The sequence below is a fragment of the Schistocerca gregaria genome, chromosome 3, assembly GCF_023897955.1.
Source record: "Schistocerca gregaria isolate iqSchGreg1 chromosome 3, iqSchGreg1.2, whole genome shotgun sequence".
Lineage (NCBI taxonomy): Eukaryota > Metazoa > Arthropoda > Insecta > Orthoptera > Acrididae > Schistocerca > Schistocerca gregaria.
The window spans coordinates 794,804,555-794,819,268 of record NC_064922.1 but is presented as its reverse complement, the minus strand read 5'-3'; the positions used below and the strand labels follow the sequence as shown (position 1 = coordinate 794,819,268).

Below are 14,714 nucleotides of genomic sequence, written 5' to 3'. Positions count from 1 at the left end.
TTCTTGTTTTGGAAGAAGAAGCAGAAAATATCGCGTTTTGGTACCTCGCCACACCTCATCTCTCACAGCCGTTTATAGTGCCTGTCCTTTAGATAAGGGCGATTTCCAAGCGTCAGCTTTCGCGTCAGCCGAGCAAAGTCGGGACAAGTCGGGACATACTACAGGATGGTGCAACGACGAAAAAAAAAAAAACCTTAATTTAACAGCAGGAGCCCACATAATGATACGGAAAAGTTAGCGCCACTTGCGGTGGCCGGGAATCGTACCCGGATCAACTGCTTGGAAGGCAACTATGCTCAACAGTACAACACCACCGCACTGCCGCTGCTCGCAACGCCGCGCTGTGTCGGCTTCCCGCCCGCCGACGGCGGCCCACGGCTATAGGAGCTGCAGGCGCATTACGAGGTAGGAGGGTGCATCCACACGCATTCGGGCAGCGCCTCCAAGCACGCTACGTCTTTGGGCAAGACTCGTCGCCGCTGACGCAAGGTTACTCACACGATAGTGATGAACGGTCGTTTTAAGGCAGTGTAGTGGGGGACTTCGCGAGTTTAGCCCCTTTTTCGACGTCGCTGGGTGGCAATCCCAGTTTCCCTGCCGACAGCTGCTTGGAAAGCACGGGTAGCTTGTCGAGCATCTGTAGTTGAGTGGTTTGTGACTCAGTAGTGCAGTAGGCAGCGCCTAAGTCTCATAATCTTAAGGTATGCCGGCACGATTCCCGGTCGATGCATTATTTTGCTCTTGTGGCAACAATGCTGCCGCGCGGATTGCTCGCTTGAGATGGGTCAGCCTCAGGACCTTATAGCTGTATAGCTGCGGCTGCAGTTTAATCTAGAGAGTCGGGACAGCACGTGTAGCAAGACAACAGATTCTTCAGAAAGCGCAAACTGTCTATCTCTAATATGTGAGACTTACCGAGTTTCCTGCGAGGTCGTCTCCGGCGTGCCTCGGTAGCGCAGTAGGCAGCGCGTAAGTCTCATAATCTTAAGGTCGTGAGTTCGATCCTCACCCGGGGCATTCAATTTTCTGCACATCATGACTGCATTAAGGGCGTTGCTGTTGCTAGGAAACGAACTTAACTGTTGTCCGTTATCCACACGGAGTCCACGCCTCAGCGTCAAAATGTTTACTTCCAATTATGACGACGTAACAACTTTGATATTTCTCCTCCGTGTTACAAGCAAAATGCGATGCACACAGCAATGGACAGTCAATTTTGAACTGTGCGCCATGCCGGTCTGTAGGCGCGGATATGATCGCAAGCAGAGAACAGCACTGAGTCCAGATTCAGCACAAAATACAATAAGAGACGGAGTAAATCTCACCGCTGCAGAGCAAGTCCTGTGTGGTCTAGTGGCTAGGATACCTGGCTTTCACTCAACAGGTCCGGCTTCGATTCCCGGTACCGGAACGGAACTATTTGCGCACACAACGCTCCATGTTTTGGTCTTCGAACTGTCGTTGGTCGCCCTTCTTCCTTGGCTTCAACCGAACGCAATCGGGGAAAGCAGGCACGTGATGCAGTTACTGTCAGCACCGGAATAAAGGGAGAAGAGGCACTGGTCCGCTGTTGGGCTGCTACCAGCGTCAGTGAGTAGTCGGTGCAGTCGCCAGTAGCGCCAGAAGCCTACACACACCTTCCACTTAATCACGTTGCTTGAAACCGCTCCAACCACAACAAGCGAAAGCCCGGATAGCTCAGTCGGTAGAGCATTAGGCTTTTAACCTAAGGGTCCAGGGTTCCAGTCCCTGTCCTGGCGAAGATTTTAACGCTTCCATAATGGCTCGTCTCGTAGCGATAGTAGCCCTGTCGTAATCAGTGCACGGTTTTACGTTTCCTGTCGGCATTCTGCGCAGACGCAACCGGTCGGGTTTTTCACGATTCGAGGGGCACCTGTTGGACAAGCAGTCGTGGCCGAGTGGTTAAGGCGTCTGACTAGAAATCAGATTCCCTCTGGAGCGTAGGTTCGAGTCCTACCGACTGCGTCCGATTTTTCTTTTCTTGTTTTGGAAGAAGAAGCAGAAAATATCGCGTTTTGGTACCTCGCCACACCTCACCTCTCACAGCCGTTTATAGTGCCTGTCCTTTAGATAAGGGCGATTTCCAAGCGTCAGCTTTCGCGTCAGCCGAGCAAAGTCGGGACAAGTCGGGACATACTACAGGATGGTGCAACGACGAAAAAAAAAAAAAAACCTTAATTTAACAGCAGGAGCCCACATAATGATACGGAAAAGTTAGCGCCACTTGCGGTGGCCGGGAATCGTACCCGGATCAACTGCTTGGAAGGCAACTATGCTCAACAGTACAACACCACCGCACTGCCGCTGCTCGCAACGCCGCGCTGTGTCGGCTTCCCGCCCGCCGACGGCGGCCCACGGCTATAGGAGCTGCAGGCGCATTACGAGGTAGGAGGGTGCATCCACACGCATTCGGGCAGCGCCTCCAAGCACGCTACGTCTTTGGGCAAGACTCGTCGCCGCTGACGCAAGGTTACTCACACGATAGTGATGAACGGTCGTTTTAAGGCAGTGTAGTGGGGGACTTCGCGAGTTTAGCCCCTTTTTCGACGTCGCTGGGTGGCAATCCCAGTTTCCCTGCCGACAGCTGCTTGGAAAGCACGGGTAGCTTGTCGAGCATCTGTAGTTGAGTGGTTTGTGACTCAGTAGTGCAGTAGGCAGCGCCTAAGTCTCATAATCTTAAGGTATGCCGGCACGATTCCCGGTCGATGCATTATTTTGCTCTTGTGGCAACAATGCTGCCGCGCGGATTGCTCGCTTGAGATGGGTCAGCCTCAGGACCTTATAGCTGTATAGCTGCGGCTGCAGTTTAATCTAGAGAGTCGGGACAGCACGTGTAGCAAGACAACAGATTCTTCAGAAAGCGCAAACTGTCTATCTCTAATATGTGAGACTTGCCGAGTTTCCTGCGAGGTCGTCTCCGGCGTGCCTCGGTAGCGCAGTAGGCAGCGCGTAAGTCTCATAATCTTAAGGTCGTGAGTTCGATCCTCACCCGGGGCATTCAATTTTCTGCACATCATGACTGCATTAAGGGCGTTGCTGTTGCTAGGAAACGAACTTAACTGTTGTCCGTTATCCACACGGAGTCCACGCCTCAGCGTCAAAATGTTTACTTCCAATTATGACGACGTAACAACTTTGATATTTCTCCTCCGTGTTACAAGCAAAATGCGATGCACACAGCAATGGACAGTCAATTTTGAACTGTGCGCCATGCCGGTCTGTAGGCGCGGATATGATCGCAAGCAGAGAACAGCACTGAGTCCAGATTCAGCACAAAATACAATAAGAGACGGAGTAAATCTCACCGCTGTAGAGCAAGTCCTGTGTGGTCTAGTGGCTAGGATACCTGGCTTTCACTCAACAGGTCCGGCTTCGATTCCCGGTACCGGAACGGAACTATTTGCGCACACAACGCTCCATGTTTTGGTCTTCGAACTGTCGTTGGTCGCCCTTCTTCCTTGGCTTCAACCGAACGCAATCGGGGAAAGCAGGCACGTGATGCAGTTACTGTCAGCACCGGAATAAAGGGAGAAGAGGCACTGGTCCGCTGTTGGGCTGCTACCAGCGTCAGTGAGTAGTCGGTGCAGTCGCCAGTAGCGCCAGAAGCCTACACACACCTTCCACTTAATCACGTTGCTTGAAACCGCTCCAACCACAACAAGCGAAAGCCCGGATAGCTCAGTCGGTAGAGCATTAGGCTTTTAACCTAAGGGTCCAGGGTTCGAGTCCCTGTCCGGGCGAAGATTTTAACGCTTCCGTAATGGCTCGTCTCGTAGCGATAGTAGCCCTGTCGTAATCAGTGCACGGTTTTACGTTTCCTGTCGGCATTCTGCGCAGACGCAACCGGTCGGGTTTTTCACGATTCGAGGGGCACCTGTTGGACAAGCAGTCGTGGCCGAGTGGTTAAGGCGTCTGACTAGAAATCAGATTCCCTCTGGGAGCGTAGGTTCGAGTCCTACCGACTGCGTCCGATTTTTCTTTTCTTGTTTTGGAAGAAGAAGCAGAAAATATCGCGTTTTGGTACCTCGCCACACCTCACCTCTCACAGCCGTTTATAGTGCCTGTCCTTTAGATAAGGGCGATTTCCAAGCGTCAGCTTTCGCGTCAGCCGAGCAAAGTCGGGACAAGTCGGGACATACTACAGGATGGTGCAACGACGAAAAAAAAAAAAACCTTAATTTAACAGCAGGAGCCCACATAATGATACGGAAAAGTTAGCGCCACTTGCGGTGGCCGGGAATCGTACCCGGATCAACTGCTTGGAAGGCAACTATGCTCAACTGTACAACACCACCGCACTGCCGCTGCTCGCAACGCCGCGCTGTGTCGGCTTCCCGCCCGCCGACGGCGGCCCACGGCTATAGGAGCTGCAGGCGCATTACGAGGTAGGAGGGTGCATCCACACGCATTCGGGCAGCGCCTCCAAGCACGCTACGTCTTTGGGCAAGACTCGTCGCCGCTGACGCAAGGTTACTCACACGATAGTGATGAACGGTCGTTTTAAGGCAGTGTAGTGGGGGACTTCGCGAGTTTAGCCCCTTTTTCGACGTCGCTGGGTGGCAATCCCAGTTTCCCTGCCGACAGCTGCTTGGAAAGCACGGGTAGCTTGTCGAGCATCTGTAGTTGAGTGGTTTGTGACTCAGTAGTGCAGTAGGCAGCGCCTAAGTCTCATAATCTTAAGGTATGCCGGCACGATTCCCGGTCGATGCATTATTTTGCTCTTGTGGCAACAATGCTGCCGCGCGGATTGCTCGCTTGAGATGGGTCAGCCTCAGGACCTTATAGCTGTATAGCTGCGGCTGCAGTTTAATCTAGAGAGTCGGGACAGCACGTGTAGCAAGACAACAGATTCTTCAGAAAGCGCAAACTGTCTATCTCTAATATGTGAGACTTACCGAGTTTCCTGCGAGGTCGTCTCCGGCGTGGCTCGGTAGCGCAGTAGGCAGCGCGTAAGTCTCATAATCTTAAGGTCGTGAGTTCGATCCTCACCCGGGGCATTCAATTTTCTGCACATCATGACTGCATTAAGGGCGTTGCTGTTGCTAGGAAACGAACTTAACTGTTGTCCGTTATCCACACGGAGTCCACGCCTCAGCGTCAAAATGTTTACTTCCAATTATGACGACGTAACAACTTTGATATTTCTCCTCCGTGTTACAAGCAAAATGCGATGCACACAGCAATGGACAGTCAATTTTGAACTGTGCGCCATGCCGGTCTGTAGGCGCGGATATGATCGCAAGCAGAGAACAGCACTGAGTCCAGATTCAGCACAAAATACAATAAGAGACGGAGTAAATCTCACCGCTGTAGAGCAAGTCCTGTGTGGTCTAGTGGCTAGGATACCTGGCTTTCACTCAACAGGTCCGGCTTCGATTCCCGGTACCGGAACGGAACTATTTGCGCACACAACGCTCCATGTTTTGGTCTTCGAACTGTCGTTGGTCGCCCTTCTTCCTTGGCTTCAACCGAACGCAATCGGGGAAAGCAGGCACGTGATGCAGTTACTGTCAGCACCGGAATAAAGGGAGAAGAGGCACTGGTCCGCTGTTGGGCTGCTACCAGCGTCAGTGAGTAGTCGGTGCAGTCGCCAGTAGCGCCAGAAGCCTACACACACCTTCCACTTAATCACGTTGCTTGAAACCGCTCCAACCACAACAAGCGAAAGCCCGGATAGCTCAGTCGGTAGAGCATTAGGCTTTTAACCTAAGGGTCCAGGGTTCGAGTCCCTGTCCGGGCGAAGATTTTAACGCTTCCGTAATGGCTCGTCTCGTAGCGATAGTAGCCCTGTCGTAATCAGTGCACGGTTTTACGTTTCCTGTCGGCATTCTGCGCAGACGCAACCGGTCGGGTTTTTCACGATTCGAGGGGCACCTGTTGGACAAGCAGTCGTGGCCGAGTGGTTAAGGCGTCTGACTAGAAATCAGATTCCCTCTGGGAGCGTAGGTTCGAGTCCTACCGACTGCGTCCGATTTTTCTTTTCTTGTTTTGGAAGAAGAAGCAGAAAATATCGCGTTTTGGTACCTCGCCACACCTCACCTCTCACAGCCGTTTATAGTGCCTGTCCTTTAGATAAGGGCGATTTCCAAGCGTCAGCTTTCGCGTCAGCCGAGCAAAGTCGGGACAAGTCGGGACATACTACAGGATGGTGCAACGACGAAAAAAAAAAAAACCTTAATTTAACAGCAGGAGCCCACATAATGATACGGAAAAGTTAGCGCCACTTGCGGTGGCCGGGAATCGTACCCGGATCAACTGCTTGGAAGGCAACTATGCTCAACAGTACAACACCACCGCACTGCCGCTGCTCGCAACGCCGCGCTGTGTCGGCTTCCCGCCCGCCGACGGCGGCCCACGGCTATAGGAGCTGCAGGCGCATTACGAGGTAGGAGGGTGCATCCACACGCATTCGGGCAGCGCCTCCAAGCACGCTACGTCTTTGGGCAAGACTCGTCGCCGCTGACGCAAGGTTACTCACACGATAGTGATGAACGGTCGTTTTAAGGCAGTGTAGTGGGGGACTTCGCGAGTTTAGCCCCTTTTTCGACGTCGCTGGGTGGCAATCCCAGTTTCCCTGCCGACAGCTGCTTGGAAAGCACGGGTAGCTTGTCGAGCATCTGTAGTTGAGTGGTTTGTGACTCAGTAGTGCAGTAGGCAGCGCCTAAGTCTCATAATCTTAAGGTATGCCGGCACGATTCCCGGTCGATGCATTATTTTGCTCTTGTGGCAACAATGCTGCCGCGCGGATTGCTCGCTTGAGATGGGTCAGCCTCAGGACCTTATAGCTGTATAGCTGCGGCTGCAGTTTAATCTAGAGAGTCGGGACAGCACGTGTAGCAAGACAACAGATTCTTCAGAAAGCGCAAACTGTCTATCTCTAATATGTGAGACTTACCGAGTTTCCTGCGAGGTCGTCTCCGGCGTGCCTCGGTAGCGCAGTAGGCAGCGCGTAAGTCTCATAATCTTAAGGTCGTGAGTTCGATCCTCACCCGGGGCATTCAATTTTCTGCACATCATGACTGCATTAAGGGCGTTGCTGTTGCTAGGAAACGAACTTAACTGTTGTCCGTTATCCACACGGAGTCCACGCCTCAGCGTCAAAATGTTTACTTCCAATTATGACGACGTAACAACTTTGATATTTCTCCTCCGTGTTACAAGCAAAATGCGATGCACACAGCAATGGACAGTCAATTTTGAACTGTGCGCCATGCCGGTCTGTAGGCGCGGATATGATCGCAAGCAGAGAACAGCACTGAGTCCAGATTCAGCACAAAATACAATAAGAGACGGAGTAAATCTCACCGCTGCAGAGCAAGTCCTGTGTGGTCTAGTGGCTAGGATACCTGGCTTTCACTCAACAGGTCCGGCTTCGATTCCCGGTACCGGAACGGAACTATTTGCGCACACAACGCTCCATGTTTTGGTCTTCGAACTGTCGTTGGTCGCCCTTCTTCCTTGGCTTCAACCGAACGCAATCGGGGAAAGCAGGCACGTGATGCAGTTACTGTCAGCACCGGAATAAAGGGAGAAGAGGCACTGGTCCGCTGTTGGGCTGCTACCAGCGTCAGTGAGTAGTCGGTGCAGTCGCCAGTAGCGCCAGAAGCCTACACACACCTTCCACTTAATCACGTTGCTTGAAACCGCTCCAACCACAACAAGCGAAAGCCCGGATAGCTCAGTCGGTAGAGCATTAGGCTTTTAACCTAAGGGTCCAGGGTTCCAGTCCCTGTCCGCGCGAAGATTTTAACGCTTCCATAATGGCTCGTCTCGTAGCGATAGTAGCCCTGTCGTAATCAGTGCACGGTTTTACGTTTCCTGTCGGCATTCTGCGCAGACGCAACCGGTCGGGTTTTTCACGATTCGAGGGGCACCTGTTGGACAAGCAGTCGTGGCCGAGTGGTTAAGGCGTCTGACTAGAAATCAGATTCCCTCTGGAGCGTAGGTTCGAGTCCTACCGACTGCGTCCGATTTTTCTTTTCTTGTTTTGGAAGAAGAAGCAGAAAATATCGCGTTTTGGTACCTCGCCACACCTCACCTCTCACAGCCGTTTATAGTGCCTGTCCTTTAGATAAGGGCGATTTCCAAGCGTCAGCTTTCGCGTCAGCCGAGCAAAGTCGGGACAAGTCGGGACATACTACAGGATGGTGCAACGACGAAAAAAAAAAAAAAAACCTTAATTTAACAGCAGGAGCCCACATAATGATACGGAAAAGTTAGCGCCACTTGCGGTGGCCGGGAATCGTACCCGGATCAACTGCTTGGAAGGCAACTATGCTCAACAGTACAACACCACCGCACTGCCGCTGCTCGCAACGCCGCGCTGTGTCGGCTTCCCGCCCGCCGACGGCGGCCCACGGCTATAGGAGCTGCAGGCGCATTACGAGGTAGGAGGGTGCATCCACACGCATTCGGGCAGCGCCTCCAAGCACGCTACGTCTTTGGGCAAGACTCGTCGCCGCTGACGCAAGGTTACTCACACGATAGTGATGAACGGTCGTTTTAAGGCAGTGTAGTGGGGGACTTCGCGAGTTTAGCCCCTTTTTCGACGTCGCTGGGTGGCAATCCCAGTTTCCCTGCCGACAGCTGCTTGGAAAGCACGGGTAGCTTGTCGAGCATCTGTAGTTGAGTGGTTTGTGACTCAGTAGTGCAGTAGGCAGCGCCTAAGTCTCATAATCTTAAGGTATGCCGGCACGATTCCCGGTCGATGCATTATTTTGCTCTTGTGGCAACAATGCTGCCGCGCGGATTGCTCGCTTGAGATGGGTCAGCCTCAGGACCTTATAGCTGTATAGCTGCGGCTGCAGTTTAATCTAGAGAGTCGGGACAGCACGTGTAGCAAGACAACAGATTCTTCAGAAAGCGCAAACTGTCTATCTCTAATATGTGAGACTTACCGAGTTTCCTGCGAGGTCGTCTCCGGCGTGGCTCGGTAGCGCAGTAGGCAGCGCGTAAGTCTCATAATCTTAAGGTCGTGAGTTCGATCCTCACCCGGGGCATTCAATTTTCTGCACATCATGACTGCATTAAGGGCGTTGCTGTTGCTAGGAAACGAACTTAACTGTTGTCCGTTATCCACACGGAGTCCACGCCTCAGCGTCAAAATGTTTACTTCCAATTATGACGACGTAACAACTTTGATATTTCTCCTCCGTGTTACAAGCAAAATGCGATGCACACAGCAATGGACAGTCAATTTTGAACTGTGCGCCATGCCGGTCTGTAGGCGCGGATATGATCGCAAGCAGAGAACAGCACTGAGTCCAGATTCAGCACAAAATACAATAAGAGACGGAGTAAATCTCACCGCTGTAGAGCAAGTCCTGTGTGGTCTAGTGGCTAGGATACCTGGCTTTCACTCAACAGGTCCGGCTTCGATTCCCGGTACCGGAACGGAACTATTTGCGCACACAACGCTCCATGTTTTGGTCTTCGAACTGTCGTTGGTCGCCCTTCTTCCTTGGCTTCAACCGAACGCAATCGGGGAAAGCAGGCACGTGATGCAGTTACTGTCAGCACCGGAATAAAGGGAGAAGAGGCACTGGTCCGCTGTTGGGCTGCTACCAGCGTCAGTGAGTAGTCGGTGCAGTCGCCAGTAGCGCCAGAAGCCTACACACACCTTCCACTTAATCACGTTGCTTGAAACCGCTCCAACCACAACAAGCGAAAGCCCGGATAGCTCAGTCGGTAGAGCATTAGGCTTTTAACCTAAGGGTCCAGGGTTCGAGTCCCTGTCCGCGCGAAGATTTTAACGCTTCCATAATGGCTCGTCTCGTAGCGATAGTAGCCCTGTCGTAATCAGTGCACGGTTTTACGTTTCCTGTCGGCATTCTGCGCAGACGCAACCGGTCGGGTTTTTCACGATTCGAGGGGCACCTGTTGGACAAGCAGTCGTGGCCGAGTGGTTAAGGCGTCTGACTAGAAATCAGATTCCCTCTGGGAGCGTAGGTTCGAGTCCTACCGACTGCGTCCGATTTTTCTTTTCTTGTTTTGGAAGAAGAAGCAGAAAATATCGCGTTTTGGTACCTCGCCACACCTCACCTCTCACAGCCGTTTATAGTGCCTGTCCTTTAGATAAGGGCGATTTCCAAGCGTCAGCTTTCGCGTCAGCCGAGCAAAGTCGGGACAAGTCGGGACATACTACAGGATGGTGCAACGACGAAAAAAAAAAAAAAAACCTTAATTTAACAGCAGGAGCCCACATAATGATACGGAAAAGTTAGCGCCACTTGCGGTGGCCGGGAATCGTACCCGGATCAACTGCTTGGAAGGCAACTATGCTCAACAGTACAACACCACCGCACTGCCGCTGCTCGCAACGCCGCGCTGTGTCGGCTTCCCGCCCGCCGACGGCGGCCCACGGCTATAGGAGCTGCAGGCGCATTACGAGGTAGGAGGGTGCATCCACACGCATTCGGGCAGCGCCTCCAAGCACGCTACGTCTTTGGGCAAGACTCGTCGCCGCTGACGCAAGGTTACTCACACGATAGTGATGAACGGTCGTTTTAAGGCAGTGTAGTGGGGGACTTCGCGAGTTTAGCCCCTTTTTCGACGTCGCTGGGTGGCAATCCCAGTTTCCCTGCCGACAGCTGCTTGGAAAGCACGGGTAGCTTGTCGAGCATCTGTAGTTGAGTGGTTTGTGACTCAGTAGTGCAGTAGGCAGCGCCTAAGTCTCATAATCTTAAGGTATGCCGGCACGATTCCCGGTCGATGCATTATTTTGCTCTTGTGGCAACAATGCTGCCGCGCGGATTGCTCGCTTGAGATGGGTCAGCCTCAGGACCTTATAGCTGTATAGCTGCGGCTGCAGTTTAATCTAGAGAGTCGGGACAGCACGTGTAGCAAGACAACAGATTCTTCAGAAAGCGCAAACTGTCTATCTCTAATATGTGAGACTTACCGAGTTTCCTGCGAGGTCGTCTCCGGCGTGGCTCGGTAGCGCAGTAGGCAGCGCGTAAGTCTCATAATCTTAAGGTCGTGAGTTCGATCCTCACCCGGGGCATTCAATTTTCTGCACATCATGACTGCATTAAGGGCGTTGCTGTTGCTAGGAAACGAACTTAACTGTTGTCCGTTATCCACACGGAGTCCACGCCTCAGCGTCAAAATGTTTACTTCCAATTATGACGACGTAACAACTTTGATATTTCTCCTCCGTGTTACAAGCAAAATGCGATGCACACAGCAATGGACAGTCAATTTTGAACTGTGCGCCATGCCGGTCTGTAGGCGCGGATATGATCGCAAGCAGAGAACAGCACTGAGTCCAGATTCAGCACAAAATACAATAAGAGACGGAGTAAATCTCACCGCTGTAGAGCAAGTCCTGTGTGGTCTAGTGGCTAGGATACCTGGCTTTCACTCAACAGGTCCGGCTTCGATTCCCGGTACCGGAACGGAACTATTTGCGCACACAACGCTCCATGTTTTGGTCTTCGAACTGTCGTTGGTCGCCCTTCTTCCTTGGCTTCAACCGAACGCAATCGGGGAAAGCAGGCACGTGATGCAGTTACTGTCAGCACCGGAATAAAGGGAGAAGAGGCACTGGTCCGCTGTTGGGCTGCTACCAGCGTCAGTGAGTAGTCGGTGCAGTCGCCAGTAGCGCCAGAAGCCTACACACACCTTCCACTTAATCACGTTGCTTGAAACCGCTCCAACCACAACAAGCGAAAGCCCGGATAGCTCAGTCGGTAGAGCATTAGGCTTTTAACCTAAGGGTCCAGGGTTCGAGTCCCTGTCCTGGCGAAGATTTTAACGCTTCCATAATGGCTCGTCTCGTAGCGATAGTAGCCCTGTCGTAATCAGTGCACGGTTTTACGTTTCCTGTCGGCATTCTGCGCAGACGCAACCGGTCGGGTTTTTCACGATTCGAGGGGCACCTGTTGGACAAGCAGTCGTGGCCGAGTGGTTAAGGCGTCTGACTAGAAATCAGATTCCCTCTGGAGCGTAGGTTCGAGTCCTACCGACTGCGTCCGATTTTTCTTTTCTTGTTTTGGAAGAAGAAGCAGAAAATATCGCGTTTTGGTACCTCGCCACACCTCACCTCTCACAGCCGTTTATAGTGCCTGTCCTTTAGATAAGGGCGATTTCCAAGCGTCAGCTTTCGCGTCAGCCGAGCAAAGTCGGGACAAGTCGGGACATACTACAGGATGGTGCAACGACGAAAAAAAAAAAAACCTTAATTTAACAGCAGGAGCCCACATAATGATACGGAAAAGTTAGCGCCACTTGCGGTGGCCGGGAATCGTACCCGGATCAACTGCTTGGAAGGCAACTATGCTCAACAGTACAACACCACCGCACTGCCGCTGCTCGCAACGCCGCGCTGTGTCGGCTTCCCGCCCGCCGACGGCGGCCCACGGCTATAGGAGCTGCAGGCGCATTACGAGGTAGGAGGGTGCATCCACACGCATTCGGGCAGCGCCTCCAAGCACGCTACGTCTTTGGGCAAGACTCGTCGCCGCTGACGCAAGGTTACTCACACGATAGTGATGAACGGTCGTTTTAAGGCAGTGTAGTGGGGGACTTCGCGAGTTTAGCCCCTTTTTCGACGTCGCTGGGTGGCAATCCCAGTTTCCCTGCCGACAGCTGCTTGGAAAGCACGGGTAGCTTGTCGAGCATCTGTAGTTGAGTGGTTTGTGACTCAGTAGTGCAGTAGGCAGCGCCTAAGTCTCATAATCTTAAGGTATGCCGGCACGATTCCCGGTCGATGCATTATTTTGCTCTTGTGGCAACAATGCTGCCGCGCGGATTGCTCGCTTGAGATGGGTCAGCCTCAGGACCTTATAGCTGTATAGCTGCGGCTGCAGTTTAATCTAGAGAGTCGGGACAGCACGTGTAGCAAGACAACAGATTCTTCAGAAAGCGCAAACTGTCTATCTCTAATATGTGAGACTTACCGAGTTTCCTGCGAGGTCGTCTCCGGCGTGCCTCGGTAGCGCAGTAGGCAGCGCGTAAGTCTCATAATCTTAAGGTCGTGAGTTCGATCCTCACCCGGGGCATTCAATTTTCTGCACATCATGACTGCATTAAGGGCGTTGCTGTTGCTAGGAAACGAACTTAACTGTTGTCCGTTATCCACACGGAGTCCACGCCTCAGCGTCAAAATGTTTACTTCCAATTATGACGACGTAACAACTTTGATATTTCTCCTCCGTGTTACAAGCAAAATGCGATGCACACAGCAATGGACAGTCAATTTTGAACTGTGCGCCATGCCGGTCTGTAGGCGCGGATATGATCGCAAGCAGAGAACAGCACTGAGTCCAGATTCAGCACAAAATACAATAAGAGACGGAGTAAATCTCACCGCTGTAGAGCAAGTCCTGTGTGGTCTAGTGGCTAGGATACCTGGCTTTCACTCAACAGGTCCGGCTTCGATTCCCGGTACCGGAACGGAACTATTTGCGCACACAACGCTCCATGTTTTGGTCTTCGAACTGTCGTTGGTCGCCCTTCTTCCTTGGCTTCAACCGAACGCAATCGGGGAAAGCAGGCACGTGATGCAGTTACTGTCAGCACCGGAATAAAGGGAGAAGAGGCACTGGTCCGCTGTTGGGCTGCTACCAGCGTCAGTGAGTAGTCGGTGCAGTCGCCAGTAGCGCCAGAAGCCTACACACACCTTCCACTTAATCACGTTGCTTGAAACCGCTCCAACCACAACAAGCGAAAGCCCGGATAGCTCAGTCGGTAGAGCATTAGGCTTTTAACCTAAGGGTCCAGGGTTCGAGTCCCTGTCCTGGCGAAGATTTTAACGCTTCCATAATGGCTCGTCTCGTAGCGATAGTAGCCCTGTCGTAATCAGTGCACGGTTTTACGTTTCCTGTCGGCATTCTGCGCAGACGCAACCGGTCGGGTTTTTCACGATTCGAGGGGCACCTGTTGGACAAGCAGTCGTGGCCGAGTGGTTAAGGCGTCTGACTAGAAATCAGATTCCCTCTGGAGCGTAGGTTCGAGTCCTACCGACTGCGTCCGATTTTTCTTTTCTTGTTTTGGAAGAAGAAGCAGAAAATATCGCGTTTTGGTACCTCGCCACACCTCACCTCTCACAGCCGTTTATAGTGCCTGTCCTTTAGATAAGGGCGATTTCCAAGCGTCAGCTTTCGCGTCAGCCGAGCAAAGTCGGGACAAGTCGGGACATACTACAGGATGGTGCAACGACGAAAAAAAAAAAAACCTTAATTTAACAGCAGGAGCCCACATAATGATACGGAAAAGTTAGCGCCACTTGCGGTGGCCGGGAATCGTACCCGGATCAACTGCTTGGAAGGCAACTATGCTCAACAGTACAACACCACCGCACTGCCGCTGCTCGCAACGCCGCGCTGTGTCGGCTTCCCGCCCGCCGACGGCGGCCCACGGCTATAGGAGCTGCAGGCGCATTACGAGGTAGGAGGGTGCATCCACACGCATTCGGGCAGCGCCTCCAAGCACGCTACGTCTTTGGGCAAGACTCGTCGCCGCTGACGCAAGGTTACTCACACGATAGTGATGAACGGTCGTTTTAAGGCAGTGTAGTGGGGGACTTCGCGAGTTTAGCCCCTTTTTCGACGTCGCTGGGTGGCAATCCCAGTTTCCCTGCCGACAGCTGCTTGGAAAGCACGGGTAGCTTGTCGAGCATCTGTAGTTGAGTGGTTTGTGACTCAGTAGTGCAGTAGGCAGCGCCTAAGTCTCATAATCTTAAGGTATGCCGG

General features: G+C 52.5%; 21 non-coding genes across 21 annotated transcripts; all 21 read left to right on the top strand.

Annotated features, from left to right (window-relative positions):
* The first annotated feature begins 944 nt into the window (after positions 1-944).
* Positions 945-1,017, top strand: Trnam-cau (transfer RNA methionine (anticodon CAU)). Its single transcript has one exon. It is a non-coding gene; the product is annotated as a tRNA-Met (tRNA).
* Positions 1,018-1,687: 670 nt separating this feature from the next.
* Positions 1,688-1,760, top strand: Trnak-uuu (transfer RNA lysine (anticodon UUU)). The gene has a single exon. It is a non-coding gene; the product is annotated as a tRNA-Lys (tRNA).
* A 145-nt stretch (positions 1,761-1,905) lies between these two features.
* Positions 1,906-1,986, top strand: Trnas-aga (transfer RNA serine (anticodon AGA)). The gene has a single exon. It is a non-coding gene; the product is annotated as a tRNA-Ser (tRNA).
* Positions 1,987-2,945: 959 nt separating this feature from the next.
* On the top strand, positions 2,946-3,018 carry Trnam-cau (transfer RNA methionine (anticodon CAU)). Its single transcript has one exon. It is a non-coding gene; the product is annotated as a tRNA-Met (tRNA).
* Positions 3,019-3,688: 670 nt separating this feature from the next.
* On the top strand, positions 3,689-3,761 carry Trnak-uuu (transfer RNA lysine (anticodon UUU)). The gene has a single exon. It is a non-coding gene; the product is annotated as a tRNA-Lys (tRNA).
* Positions 3,762-3,906: 145 nt separating this feature from the next.
* Trnas-aga (transfer RNA serine (anticodon AGA)) lies at positions 3,907-3,988 on the top strand. The gene has a single exon. It is a non-coding gene; the product is annotated as a tRNA-Ser (tRNA).
* A 957-nt stretch (positions 3,989-4,945) lies between these two features.
* Positions 4,946-5,018, top strand: Trnam-cau (transfer RNA methionine (anticodon CAU)). The gene has a single exon. It is a non-coding gene; the product is annotated as a tRNA-Met (tRNA).
* A 670-nt stretch (positions 5,019-5,688) lies between these two features.
* On the top strand, positions 5,689-5,761 carry Trnak-uuu (transfer RNA lysine (anticodon UUU)). Its single transcript has one exon. It is a non-coding gene; the product is annotated as a tRNA-Lys (tRNA).
* Positions 5,762-5,906: 145 nt separating this feature from the next.
* On the top strand, positions 5,907-5,988 carry Trnas-aga (transfer RNA serine (anticodon AGA)). The gene has a single exon. It is a non-coding gene; the product is annotated as a tRNA-Ser (tRNA).
* A 957-nt stretch (positions 5,989-6,945) lies between these two features.
* Trnam-cau (transfer RNA methionine (anticodon CAU)) lies at positions 6,946-7,018 on the top strand. Its single transcript has one exon. It is a non-coding gene; the product is annotated as a tRNA-Met (tRNA).
* A 670-nt stretch (positions 7,019-7,688) lies between these two features.
* Positions 7,689-7,761, top strand: Trnak-uuu (transfer RNA lysine (anticodon UUU)). The gene has a single exon. It is a non-coding gene; the product is annotated as a tRNA-Lys (tRNA).
* A 145-nt stretch (positions 7,762-7,906) lies between these two features.
* Positions 7,907-7,987, top strand: Trnas-aga (transfer RNA serine (anticodon AGA)). The gene has a single exon. It is a non-coding gene; the product is annotated as a tRNA-Ser (tRNA).
* A 960-nt stretch (positions 7,988-8,947) lies between these two features.
* Trnam-cau (transfer RNA methionine (anticodon CAU)) lies at positions 8,948-9,020 on the top strand. Its single transcript has one exon. It is a non-coding gene; the product is annotated as a tRNA-Met (tRNA).
* Positions 9,021-9,690: 670 nt separating this feature from the next.
* Positions 9,691-9,763, top strand: Trnak-uuu (transfer RNA lysine (anticodon UUU)). The gene has a single exon. It is a non-coding gene; the product is annotated as a tRNA-Lys (tRNA).
* Positions 9,764-9,908: 145 nt separating this feature from the next.
* On the top strand, positions 9,909-9,990 carry Trnas-aga (transfer RNA serine (anticodon AGA)). Its single transcript has one exon. It is a non-coding gene; the product is annotated as a tRNA-Ser (tRNA).
* Positions 9,991-10,950: 960 nt separating this feature from the next.
* Trnam-cau (transfer RNA methionine (anticodon CAU)) lies at positions 10,951-11,023 on the top strand. Its single transcript has one exon. It is a non-coding gene; the product is annotated as a tRNA-Met (tRNA).
* A 670-nt stretch (positions 11,024-11,693) lies between these two features.
* Trnak-uuu (transfer RNA lysine (anticodon UUU)) lies at positions 11,694-11,766 on the top strand. The gene has a single exon. It is a non-coding gene; the product is annotated as a tRNA-Lys (tRNA).
* A 145-nt stretch (positions 11,767-11,911) lies between these two features.
* On the top strand, positions 11,912-11,992 carry Trnas-aga (transfer RNA serine (anticodon AGA)). The gene has a single exon. It is a non-coding gene; the product is annotated as a tRNA-Ser (tRNA).
* Positions 11,993-12,949: 957 nt separating this feature from the next.
* On the top strand, positions 12,950-13,022 carry Trnam-cau (transfer RNA methionine (anticodon CAU)). The gene has a single exon. It is a non-coding gene; the product is annotated as a tRNA-Met (tRNA).
* Positions 13,023-13,692: 670 nt separating this feature from the next.
* Positions 13,693-13,765, top strand: Trnak-uuu (transfer RNA lysine (anticodon UUU)). Its single transcript has one exon. It is a non-coding gene; the product is annotated as a tRNA-Lys (tRNA).
* Positions 13,766-13,910: 145 nt separating this feature from the next.
* Positions 13,911-13,991, top strand: Trnas-aga (transfer RNA serine (anticodon AGA)). Its single transcript has one exon. It is a non-coding gene; the product is annotated as a tRNA-Ser (tRNA).
* The last annotated feature ends 723 nt before the right edge of the window (positions 13,992-14,714 follow it).